Source organism: Dermacentor albipictus, chromosome 1, assembly GCF_038994185.2.
Source record: "Dermacentor albipictus isolate Rhodes 1998 colony chromosome 1, USDA_Dalb.pri_finalv2, whole genome shotgun sequence".
NCBI lineage: Eukaryota > Metazoa > Arthropoda > Arachnida > Ixodida > Ixodidae > Dermacentor > Dermacentor albipictus.
Window position 1 is genome coordinate 266,381,840 of NC_091821.1, and position 13,035 is coordinate 266,394,874.

Here is a 13,035-nt window from a genome sequence, read left to right on the forward strand (position 1 = left end):
GCATAAAAATTCTGTCATGTCTACAAGCGAAGTACAATTTTGTGCAGCTGCTGCAGATGGCGAAGATGCGGAGTAGATGCGTGTTCGCGTTAAGTGATACCGGAGCTAAAAAAAGAAAGCGCGACGAAGGTCTACAATATACTGACAAGATCACGGACAGTGCAGGAACGATGATGTGCTGACCACCACACTGTAGACATTTTTGCAATATTTCTGCACTCAGGCAACGCAAAAGACGAAGATTTTCAGAAATGAAGCCCAATTGCCCACACCAACACAGAGTAATATTGGTGCACCACCACCCGCGATGCATGCAGGAGCGAGGGCGGGTGGTCTAAGCTTGCAACCGTGGCTGTACGACATTCAGGCGCAAAAACACAAGAAAGGCAAAATCGGGATGCTCTAATCATGCAACAAAGGCGTCAACACAATGCGCAAGAAAGATGGTCACACGAAGACGGTCGTTTGACGTCCCCTCGTCTATCACACACGCCTGGATGATGGGGACGCTGCGACTCGCCATGTGCTTCCCGCCACAAAACTCGGTCAATGCCAGCCCGTGACCGCGTGACAGGTGCATGCAATAAGATGCGCTTACTGACAACCCCAGTAAAGACCGCAAGCTGCGGTTTAGCGCAGCTACAGTCAAAACGCCCGCGCAGAAAGCGCACTAGAAAAGCGGCACCGAGTTTATGCAAAGAACACTGGGAGGGGCAGAGTGCAAATTCACCCGCCGCGCGCGTGCAGCCAGATTACCTGTCCGTCAGGTCGATGTGCCCGCGGTGGCATCAACCCTTCCCTCACGCGGCCCCTAATGGTCCTCCGAAATGCCACCGGCGGTGCAGTCAGCCCGGCGGCGAACACAAAAACGACGCCCACCGACCTTCGGCGCGGTCACGCAGCAGCCAGACGCTCGGGGGCAAAAAAGAAAAGAGAAACCGGCAGCCGACGACGCGGGGCTCAAGATAGCGGCGCTGGCTGGCGCGCCGTGAGAGAGCCGTTTGCCTCGACGGGCGGGAAAAACGAAATCGGCTCCCGGGGAGCCATCACCGGCGGGACGTTTCCACGCACCCTTTTCGGCCTTGACACCGTGCCTCAGGTGGTGAGCGGTTCGCCGGTTGGCCCCGCCGCGCAAGCCAGTCACCCCGCAGCTCATCATGCACGCCACGGAAACGACGTCACCCGTGTTCTACTCGGCACAAGAGCGTTTCCTCGCCAGCATCTTCCCGAAAACGGGACGCTTTCTTGACGCACCTGGAACTGCACGCTTGGCCGCCACTTTGCAGCGATGCCTTTTCCGATGCTATTCTTTTCCTTGGTTCATCAGTGGTCAGAGCGACGCTCCGCCCGCGTTATCAACGGGGTCAGCCGGCCGTGAACGGTGGGTGATAAGAGTGGCATAGAATCGAATGAAAGGAGTCGCTACAAAATCGGGGCCGTTAATTCACTCCGTCAACGTTACATGTACGTACACATTAAACTAGGCCATTTTCTTTATCAGCGCTCCTAAACATTGATATGCATGTTTGCTTTTTTTGGCACTGTGACAGAATGAGCATATATATATATATATATATATATATATATATATAGAGAGAGAGAGAGAGAGAGAGAGACTTGAAGCGCGAAGGGAAAAAAAAAACACGGACGAAAGGAGAGACACGTAAAAGAACTGGTCCGTCCTTCCGTCCATGTTTATTTCCTTCGCGCCTCCAGTTTACGGATGAAAATCTGATGATCTGATAGTAATGAAAACACACGATCCCAGCACCGCAAAGCGAAAAATAGAAATTAATCATTATGTCGTAACCAACTTCCTCCACGTGCAGACCTGCCAAGATACACCACTGACAACTTAGCTGCGCGGATTACCACGAAAACTCTAACCAGGGGATGACTACGATGGGTTCGCGGCGAGTGGAGAAAAACGGAGCACGGAGACGAGGGGGCGGCTTACGCGCATCGGCTCCTATCAGCAATGGCCGCGGGGAGACAAAGGAGTCGTCATCCGACCGCGTACTCACGGCGAAACGACAGGAAGGAGCCCAGCAGCCAGACTTAGCAAATGGCGGCTCATCGCGAGCGGCTGTCGCCGAGAGCATTGGGAGGAGGAGTCGAGCAGAAAGGGTGGCAATAAATCTCCGCTCCATCCCGGCGAACGCCCTTGCCCCGGATAACAACAAGGCGCCCAATGGGGCGAGCCGCCATTACGGACCGGCCGGCTGAGCCCAGCCGCAGTGTCGGCCGTTTTTCATTCGACCAGTGAGTGGCTCATGCGCAGGGGCTAATCCCCCGAGCTTTCCCGCCGCGCACGGCCAAGGTCAGTATAGCGACCAGCTCAACGATGGGATCACACGAGGAAGCCGGGTTTACGTCAACGGCACATCGTGGCCCAGCGCCACGTACCTGATTAATTCGTTTACGGCGACTGCTGCTGTCCGGCAAAGCGGACAAACTATTCCGCAAGCACGAATCGACCGACGTGCCGGCGCCCGCCGCCGCAAACGCAAAATATAGATCACTGCTCTCAACTGCGGGGAGCGGTTCCGCAACGGTTGTCGGCTCAAGTGACGAACGCCTGAACCGTCAAACCAGATCGGGAGGTTCGTTATGGCCGGCTTCGAGTGGCGCGAAGGCGTCTGTGCTGCGGCTTCGACAGCGAAGATGGTCGCACGAATGCCAGGCCACGCTGCGGAGGCGCGCGAACGATATCAGCTGCTACTGGGAAATTGATCAATTTGTTTCTTGAAATAACGTGACACTTCTGGAGGTGTCATGCATGCAGCTCAACGCACTTAATTCAGCACTAAGATGGCTCTTCGAATATTAGAAACGTTTTCTTTTTAGGAAGACAAGCGGCCCGAGATGTCGAAGTGTAGTGGTGCAACGCCACTTAGATAAACCAGGGCTGCGCGCTTTCAGCCGTGACGTCACTCGGGATGGCGAGGGCCCACACACTGCAACAAGGGACGCGGGCGACGCTTAACGCAATCTGCCCGACGACATGGTTTTCAATGAACTCCTTGCATTCGCACATCATTTCATGGTTCAAAGCGCGTCGGCCTCACGTTAGAAGGTGTCCAATTCGGTCGTTTGTAAGACGAGAAAAACAGGGAGTGCCCGCCTAATGCTCAGGTGCGACACCTAAAACCATAAGTCGTACGCCGACGGAATAATAATAATAATAATAATAATAATAATAATAATAATAATATCGCGCAGTACATTGAACGAACTTCAGAAACAGTAACGAAACGCTGCAAAGTGACGAATGCACCTTCTGACTGCACATTTAACAAGCAAGCTAGCAAGAATCGTAAGCTAGTACATCAAAAATGAAGAAATGCTGACATAAACTAAACAATTCACCATGAATCGATAACTGGCATATAAATATCTTGAATTTGGCTGTAAGCTATGCACAAAAGCACAAGCAATGACGTTCACATTGTGTGAGCCTCTCGTACGTCTCTGACAGAAACATTTATTTCCTGTGGTTTTATATATCTCTAGAAAGTGAAGAAAGCAAATGGGAGAGAGGTTCACGCGCCGGAAGAGAGAGATGGAAAAGCGAGATGTAGAAATAATAGAGAAATCGTTTCATTCATCTATATACTGCACGACCAAAAGGGGAGCGGTCGCGGTGGGCGCAGTACGCCGTTACAACCTGTACGTGCCTCAGGGCGAGAGTCCAGACGCGCAGTGAATCATTAAGCGCAGTAGTATAAGATACTCGCCCAAGGCCGAATCGCCGTTATACAGGACCGCGCACAAGGAAAGGCCCATGAACATGAAGCTAAACAAACAGAATGAACGCCAAGAACAGGCGCAACACCACTTGAGGAGCACACGTGCGAAGAAACGTGAAAGCGAAAAAAATAAGAAGCAGGATTGCAGGGTGGCGGGCAGAAAGACGAACGAAAGAGAGCGGGTAAGTAAAATCCGCGGACAGCCGCGGATCGAGGGCGCACGAGGCGGCACAGCTCTGAGAAACTGCAAACAGGCACGGCAATTAACAGCAGAGAGCGGCACGAGGACGACAGGCGCAGCCGGGCGCTAATCGCCGTCCGTTCGCCGGGAGGGGGGGGCGAAACTGCCGGGGGTAAAACGCAACGACAGCAGCCGCACGCAACAGCAGTCGTCGCGAGTTGCGGATTCCCCGCCAGACACGCAAGCTAGCCGGGCTGCCCAACTTCAGACGGCGGGAGGCACCCACGCCTGGTCAACAAGTGCGCCTGCTCAGCGAATGAAGTCTAGATTTTCTTTTCCTATCCAACTATTCATACAAAATATTGCATTATTTTTCGGGAAACCGACGTTGCACAGCAGCTGATGTGGTATAATGCCTTCCTTTTTTTTCGTTCTTTTTCCTTTTTTTTAATTGCGATGGACACTCCACCTTTACTGCGATGGACACGAAATGGACACTCCAGGCGGATTTCTACCGTCGGCGTCGCCGTGATGTTCCGCATACAGTCCAAGGGCGACAACACCGTCGCCGCGCGTCGTATGCTGCATGTGCGAGTGAAAGCACGCGAGGGAAGCCGACGACTGCGGATCAATCTAGCGCGCCGCGCACAAAGGAAGAAAGCGGAGAGCGAACGCGCCGTCTTCCGTCGCACGAAAGGCTCTGGGGGGGGGGGGGGGGGGGGGGTTGTGCTCTGGCAGCAACTGCGCATATCGCGACCATGTGCAAGGGGAACTGACGATCGTGACTGAATCTTGCGCGCGATATATGGAGCAAAGCGGGGAGGCTGCGCGGGCGGGAGGAGGGACGGCTTCGACTCCGCCAACAAGTGCGTGCTTTGCACGGCCGCATGCTGTCGCGCGCGCCATATCTGGAATCTGCAGACGACTCAAACCTTTGTGCGCGCTGTATTCTCGCCGCTCTTGCGTTGAAGAAATAGACCGCACGAAGGTCATTTCGCTCGCTGCTGCTGCCGCGCTTGCTCACACCAGCATTTTGATAGCGAGTGTCCGCGCTCATCGAGTGTGATGTGTTCATATTTGCTCGCGCGCATTGACACCATGATTGTTAATGGACGGTTTGCAAAAATACTGTTGCGCATGCGCGAACACGGCAGTCACTAGCTCCTTCTACATGATTATGTACGAGAAGCAGACGATCAACCAACGCAGCCCTAGCGCGCCTTGAGACGCCCGTTTGTGGTGGTTTTGATCGCGGTATTTTCGTGGAAAGGCCGGCTAGTTGTGTTGAATATTGTGCATGAATTGTTTCACTAGCAAACGGAGCACGAGTTTATTTCGGTTTCCGTCCGGGAAGAGCGATCCGGCGAGGAAAGCAGCATGGATAAGCGACGGCCCGAGATGCCATCAAAGCACACAATTTGCTCGTTCCTCGCAGAGCCGGTTCTCATCGCGCTACTTGCGGCTACCGAATTGTCATATGCCAGCGCCGCGAGGCTATTTCGGCCTGAAAGCTTCGAGAGGCCCTGAAATGCAGCCGCATTCTGCCGGAACGTGGAAAGCTTAAGATGGGCAAGGACGGACAGCGCTTGTGAATACACAGTGGTGTCACTCAGTTGTCGCTGACACGTAATTATAATAAATATTATAAAGTGATGTCGAAAGTGAACCTCATATGACAATCAGCGCCCAGTACTACGGCACTGAAGTGATCTAAACACACCATCCGAGGGCAGTTGGTGTGGCCGACGGCCAACGCGGAGTGACCACCGTGCGACGGAGTTCGCCTCGTTTGCTTTTTTCTGCCGACGGTATACAGATATCCAAATGTATTTTTCATTTAGCCTCTTAACATTCATGGATGGTTTAAAGAGTTCGCAAAAAACTATAGTGAACAGTTAGTAAGCAAATATTTCCACGTTTATACTGTTACGATCGGCCAGCAGGGGTACTATAGCCTCCGGACCTCTCTTCGATTTCCTGAGACAAATCGCTTAGGCTTTGTGAAGTTAACAGTACGTTCCATCAGTCTGATCAGTCGCGACACCATGGTGTGACACGTTTGACGGAAGACAGGGTGGTTGATGGATGACATCGGGCCGCCGACCACGACGTTTGAACAAAGAAACTCCCTGGAAAGTGCGTTCTGCGCCGTTTCGATACCGCCGTTGCCGGCCGCCCAAACAATCGGCCAAAGAACCAGCCAACTGCTTGTCCATTCCATGAGCCGAGACGCGTAAATTGAGACAAGCGTGAGCCCTCTCATTAACGCGTGTCCCCTCCTTTTTCCGGAGCAGTGAGCCGTGTGCGCACGAGGATACTTCTCCGATTGTGTTCAGGGAACAAAGGTGACGGAGTGCTTATGCGCACCCACGTCCTCAAGGCGACTTTGGACGCTCCGGTTGGAGGAAGGTGTGACCGCAGAATTCCCTGACCTACGGATCTAGGGAGGACCAAAGGGATTTAAGCGGACTGCTGAAGTGTGGGCTGACGTGCTCTGGTGTGTGCTCGCCAGAAAGATGCAGCGCCATGCTACAAGAACGACGTACTGCGCTCCGTGCTCCAGCAACACCACCTAGACAAGAGAAGGCCTGAAGAGTGCCGTCGCGGAGAGGAGGACGGCGGTGCGTTCTGGGGTACGGGTTGAACGAAGCGATCACGCACTTACGTGTAACGTTAACCGGAGCGACTAATTTTTAGTAATTCCTCAAATACCTTCGTGAGGCGGTAATTTGCAACTGTAATCAATTACATTGTTGATTGAGATAACTGTCACTGTAATCGGCTACTTTTTTTTTCTCTGCAACGTCTACAAGTCTGACACGCGCGCGCGCGCGAACATACACACACAGACAGACAGAGAGAGAGAAAGAGACTTATCGATTCTAATGGATCAGAGACGAAGCTAGTTTAATTTTCCCAAGGTCCGGACATAAAAGAAGGAATGTGATGGTCTATGGCGCGAACTATACGCCGCAAAAGGCGCATAAAAAACATCTTCGCTGTCGCAGCCACCAAATGACAAAAGCCCGTCTTGGCGCGATCGATCGAGAATATACATATGGAACAGCGGCAGCTTGAGCTGTGTGACCTCCGCGAAGTATCTTAGGGGAACCGGACCTAGGAGACCACCATCGAAAACAAAAGTTTCTCAATAAACTTTTCTTTCATATGCACGTGCGCTCAAAGAGCGCTGGCGAGATTTTGATACGAAAACAAAACGTGGCACGGCGCCAGGCTGACCCTGCAGAGGCAGCGACGGGCGTCTGCCTCGAGCGCGCGGGTCGCGAGGGGACGAGACTGCACGCAGACGCCGAGAGACGCGCAAGCATCGCGCGCGGCCGCAAAAACGTCAGCGTCAATCAAGGGGCCGCCTGCCACCCGGCCGCAAAGTGGTGCTCCTCGCGCGCAGCTCGTCGATTAGCCGCGGGTCGCGAGCCACGGGGACTCGTCGTGTATCGCGTGTGCGGCCGAATCGAGGAGTGAATACGGCGCGAGGCTCGCAACAGAAGAGCGGTGCCACGCACGCGAAGGAGAGCACCGAAATGCATTCTGTATTTCTACATTCCTATGGCTTGAGTTCTGGGTGTGTAATCATCTACGATATAAGCGCGATCCACGCACACGCGAAAGCTGCCGCTGGCCTTCCACATTTCAAGAGGGGACGCGACCCGCTGGAGACGAGATTCACCGCAAGCGGTTCCTATCCTTGCGTACCTTGGTGAAACGGGCCTCGTGGCCCGACTCCATAACTAAGCTGCCAGGACTGGCTTCGTCAACCCCTTGTGGTGATAGTCAAGAAGGGAGGAGAATGTGGTTTAATTAACGCCTTTCTACAACATGTATCATATATGTAATATGCAGTCCGCGTATGCGGAGAAAAGTGGAGAGAGTGTGTAGCGCGAGCTACAAACAAGCAGCTTTAAGAGGACTTGGGTAAACTCCGTGCCCCGCGAAGATTCAGGGCAGCGGCGAAAAGTTATCAAGCCGTTCCACTCGCCGCTTTCGAAGCAACTCTGCACATGTGACAGTGAAGGGTAACACTGCTTTGAGCCGAGACGGAATAGAAGGCAACATAACGCTTCATGTTATAGCAAAAAAAAAAAACATGATAAATGTGTATCGCCGACCGCGTTAAGCGACGCGAACAAACCGCATTCCACGTCGGCAGCAAAAATTTCAAGCGAGGTTGAATTTACACTACCTGGCCCTTCAAATACAAGCAACTTCAGTGATATTTAGAGAATCGAGCTTCGTAAATGCATTTTTTTTTTCAATTCAGTAAATCGCTTCATGCAAGGAAAGAAAAGTTCAATTTCAGCCTAATCGCTAAAATATTATACAGAGTATTCAACTGGACGTAACTTTCCACTCACAGCAATCACTCTTTCGGAAAACAATGATCAAAGCCCGTTCAATCGTGCGCTTGAATGCACATAAGCGCAGCAAACCTCCATGTTCTCTCACAGCGCGCTTCACGCCCCCTGGAACTCGTCAATGCCGCACTGTATCATAATCGCTAAATATGTTCCCGTACTGAAACTCATCAACAGTCTGAGTAAGAACCGCGCCCCCGTTACCGCGGTAATACAGTATTAGAGCAACAGGTTAAGTGAAGTTATTTCACCGGCCCCATTGTATTGCTTGAGCGCTGCTTCTAAAACCGGATGAACACTATTCTAATCAAACATCGTTGTGATGATATGGCGTCGGAAGCGAGAATGTTCATTATAACAACTATTAGTTAAAAGAGAACACAAAAATTGCTGCACTAATGACAATCAAGGCCACGCAACACGAGCTTCAACGTTAAGAATCCTGACAAACAGAAAAGCGCCATTGCGAGTGAAACACTCGAACCAGGCCCACTATCAGCGATAGCGCCCCTTTCGATAGCAGTTGTCAGCTTGCTCCCTCCCTGTTTCCTTTGTGTGCTTGTACGTTTCCATATAATAATAATAATAATAATAATAATAATAATAATAATAATAATAATAATAATAATAATAATAATAATATTAATAATAATTATTGACACACATCCAAAACCACAACAAAGAAACGGGCCTGTCTAAGTCTACGAGGACTTGTGCGACTAGGCCCGGCAGAGTCGGTACAGCGATGTGGTTACATATTTACATAAAAAGTGAAAAGGTAGACATATACATAATAACACGTTTTTTTTTTCAACTTTGAGAAGAATGTTTGGTAGTATTACCCGTTAACAGATAATGACATAGTAAATAAAGAGAAACACATAAACAACTTGACTAAATATCAGGACTAAATTTCAACGTTTCATTAATAATTTCCTCAACTGTTTTTTCGAAGTTGCCAAGAAGAATTCATCGGCCAAATCGTTAAATATTTTTGGGATGTATACACTTCTTCTCGCTTCACCATACTTAGTAGTGGAATAGGGTACCTTAAAACGTTTTTTATTTCTTAACAAACGAGGTGCATCGTATGCCTCTTTGAATTCATCGCTCCAATTATGCCGCATAATAACAGTTCTGGTAAATAAATCCTCCAATGTGCAAAATCCTAATTCCTGAAAAATATTATTGTCGTTAAGTGTAGTACCATAAGCCACATTTCTTAATATATTCTTTAGTAGTTTATCAATCCGATTTTTCCAGTGCTCTGTACAAAAGGCGAAGATCGTTATCCCATACCTCAGCACACTGTACGCTAGTGCATGCACTATCATTTTCTTGACTGGTAGAGGTACTAAACCCTTTATGTTGAAAAGTAAATATGCAACACTACGTAGTTTGCCACACAAAAACGCCACGTGATGTTGCCAAGACATGCCGCTGTTGAACGTTATACCCAGGTATTTGAATCTCTCCACATATTCTATAGCAGTACATTTACATGAAATACAATGTTCCTTATGCAGAAATATTGACAAGTTCATTTTTTGAGTTTTTAATGGACTACGAAAGCACATCATTTTGCTTTTCTTAGCATTGATATAAACACAGTTTTCTTCAAACCACTGCATAGCCTTATGGACTGCATTTTGTAGGGCGCTAATAGCTTCTTCATAATGCATATGACGAGTGAGTAGAACTGTATCATTTGCATATTGATACACAGTGGCTTTTGTAATTATCGTGGGAAAGTCGTTCATAAATAAATTGAATAAAAGATGGGACAACACGGATCCCTGTGGAACACCAGCTGTAATATATTTTCTAGCGCTAACAATTTCTTTACTGCCCATGACCACCTGTGATCTATCCTGTAAATAATTGCAAATAATATCGAAAAAGGGTCCCCTGAAACCCAAACGAAACAACTTTTCCAATAAAATATCGTGATTTAGAGTTTCGAACGCTTTTGCTAAATCTAAAAACAAGGCACAACTATACAGGTTCTTATCTAGAGCAGAATATAATTCATCTGTGAACTCTTCTAACAGTGTAATAGTACCTCGCTCAGCAACAAATCCAAACTGTCTTGGTGTTAGGATTGAAAATTTCTTTAAGAAGGAAGTCATGCAATCAAACAGAAACTGTTCCAGTATTTGAGAGAGTATAGGCAAAACAGAAATAGGTCTATAGTTTTCATCTTTTTTTTCTGCTTTATACAGTGGCTTAACAATCGCCGTTTGTAATGTCTCCGGAATTGATGCGGTGCTTATAAAACCATTAATCATAAAAAGCAGTATGTCTGCTAATGTATCAAAATTTCTTCTTAGTGTGGCCACAGCCAACCCATCTATACCCGGTTGTTTATTAGGTCGGAAACTAAAAATTATTCGCCTCAGATCTTCCTTCGACAACGTGGGGAAAAAAGCAGATGCTCGAACAGTATGTTTGAGTGAGCAAGTGCGTCTCTGCGACTGCGCAGTGTTAGAAAAACGCGTGAAAAAATTATTGAAATTATCTACAACTACATCTGGCTTCTCTGAAAAAGATTCCAAGAAATTCGCAGGTGCCGCAGTACTGCCTCGGAGCGTATTTATTAAAGCCCAAGTTTTTGCAGAATTTTTGTGTGCTTGATTAAATCTGTCTACGAAATACCGCCGTTTTGCTGATCTCAAGGGGGCAACGACCCTATTCCTCGCAATCTTATATACAGTTTTCAAATCTTGATTTTTCGGCGCACGCCTGCTCCTTTTCCACAACCAGTCTCTGTTGGAAATAGCTCTCATTATGTCGGCTGTGAACCAGGGGTAACTTTTCCTTTAATAATAATAATAATAATAATAATAATAATAATAATAATAATAATAATAATAATAATAATAATAATAATTCTTTGTATTCCCGTCGAAGTTTGGTAGGTTCCTTAACGTACACCTAGATCTAAGTATACGGTGTTTTAGCCTCCATCTAAATGCGGCAGCCGTGGCTGGTATCAGATCCCGCGACGCCGTGCTTAGTAGTCGAACACCATGGCCACTAAGCAACCACGGCGGGTACCAGGGGATCTTTAACGTGCTCCCAACGCACGGAACACGGGCGTTTTCGCATTTCGCCCCATCGAAATGCAGCCGCCACGACCGGGATTTTATCTCGCGGCCTTGTGCTTAGCAGCGCAAGCGCAACACCATAGCCGCTAAGCCCCCGCGGCGGGTCAATCGGAAAAGACTAAAGCGTTGTTATTTCGCATTAAGGGCATGCAAATTACTTTCCAGGAATAATAGTGAACAACGTTAAAATTTAACTTGTACGCAGGCGAAGAATCACAAAGTCTTTGCCGCTACCTTTTTATTAGCCAAAATAAGGCACGTACGGGTAAATACAAGTACACGTGCTATTCTACGTACCTTACATTATTTTTCCACATAGTCCCCACACCGGTTCAGACATTTGTCCCATCGCAGCAGTAAATTTGAGGTGCCCCTGTCGTCAGTCGGCGACGCGCGCGGCCTCCCCGAACGCTCATTGTCATGCAAGTCTTCACGACCTTTTGCGAACTCACAACACTACCACTTCATACTTCTCAAAGCGAGACACCTTTCCCCATACGTGGGCTACATTTCCCTGTGGATTTTGATGGGCGTTCGTCCCTTGCTCCATACAAAACGAATCACACTTCGTTGCTCGTACGTCGTGTACGTGTGAAGCACAACCGCCATCTTCAACAACTGACAGCAGCGCCGTGCCGCGGAGTTGCTGGCAGATAAGGCCCGGCCGGTCCAAGAAAGGTCCACCGCTGGGAATGGATGTGTTGACTTCCCATTTACAGCCGTAATTTTATTTTTATTTTTTTAATAAGGGAAAAAACCTTCGGATTCGCCCTCGTAAGTTCGGTAAAATCTTTAGATGTATTTTTTTTATCATGCCATATGACCTGGCATGAGCAACACGAGAACAACCTGACAGCAAGAGCCAACGTATCGACAAGTGGACTTGTCTTTTTCAAGGCCTTGAAAAAAGACAAGTCCACTAGTCGAAACGTTGGATTCTGTTCTCACCTTGTTCTCGTGTTGCTCATCGCCTTGAATTTCTATCTGCCGCCTTCTCTGTGTTTTCCTATGACCTGGCATTGCCACACATAGATTTTCTTGCTAGCAAGTTTTGACACGTACCAAAATCGCGCACCGGCCGGTTTGCCAGCCACCTGCCAGCCAGCCTGCAAGCCAGCCAGCCAGCCAGCCAGCCAGCCAGCTAGCCAGCCAGCCAGCCAGCCAGCCAGCCAGCCTACTTACCCCCCCCCCCCCCCCTACCCACCCACTTACGATTTCCGACATTTAACCAAGCGACTACGCGAGTCTGCATGAGCCAATTCCGGCCCGTATCAGTGTTTCTGTATCAGTTTTGTGTCGTCGCAGTCCTGTCGAAAGTACTTGAAACGTTTTCTCTTAAAAAAAAAAGCTCATCGCCATTATCCATTTTCCACAACTAGTAGCTGTATACACCCTATTGTTGGGTAACTTAAGCGGACGGGAGAGTCTGCCAAATACCATGCAGCACAGTTATTTGCTGAGCGTGTTGGGGGCTGATGAGCTAAGATAAAAACCAGCGAAATGTGCTTGTTTTTCGATTTTTTTGGCTGGCTTTCGTTTTAATTGGCTACATACCACGAGATCAGTTGCCCGGCAACATGTCACCGTCCCAGAGGGTTCGATGGAACTATGAAATAAACGGACAT

General features: G+C 48.8%; 1 protein-coding gene across 4 annotated transcripts in view; it reads right to left on the reverse strand.

Annotated features, from left to right (window-relative positions):
• LOC135915636 (band 3 anion transport protein-like) overlaps positions 1–13,035 on the reverse strand; it is a 316,698-nt gene that overhangs the window by 169,592 nt on the left and 134,071 nt on the right. Inside the window, exon 1 of one of the 4 annotated variants that reach the window (XM_065448789.1) lies at positions 1,072–1,090. The exons of 2 other annotated variants lie outside the window; for them this stretch is intronic. The gene's annotated coding sequence lies outside the window, so the exon portion shown is untranslated. Of the gene's footprint in view, positions 1–756; positions 874–1,071; positions 1,091–13,035 lie in introns of those variants that run through there. One more of the 4 variants, XM_065448784.1, reaches the window with a different exon arrangement.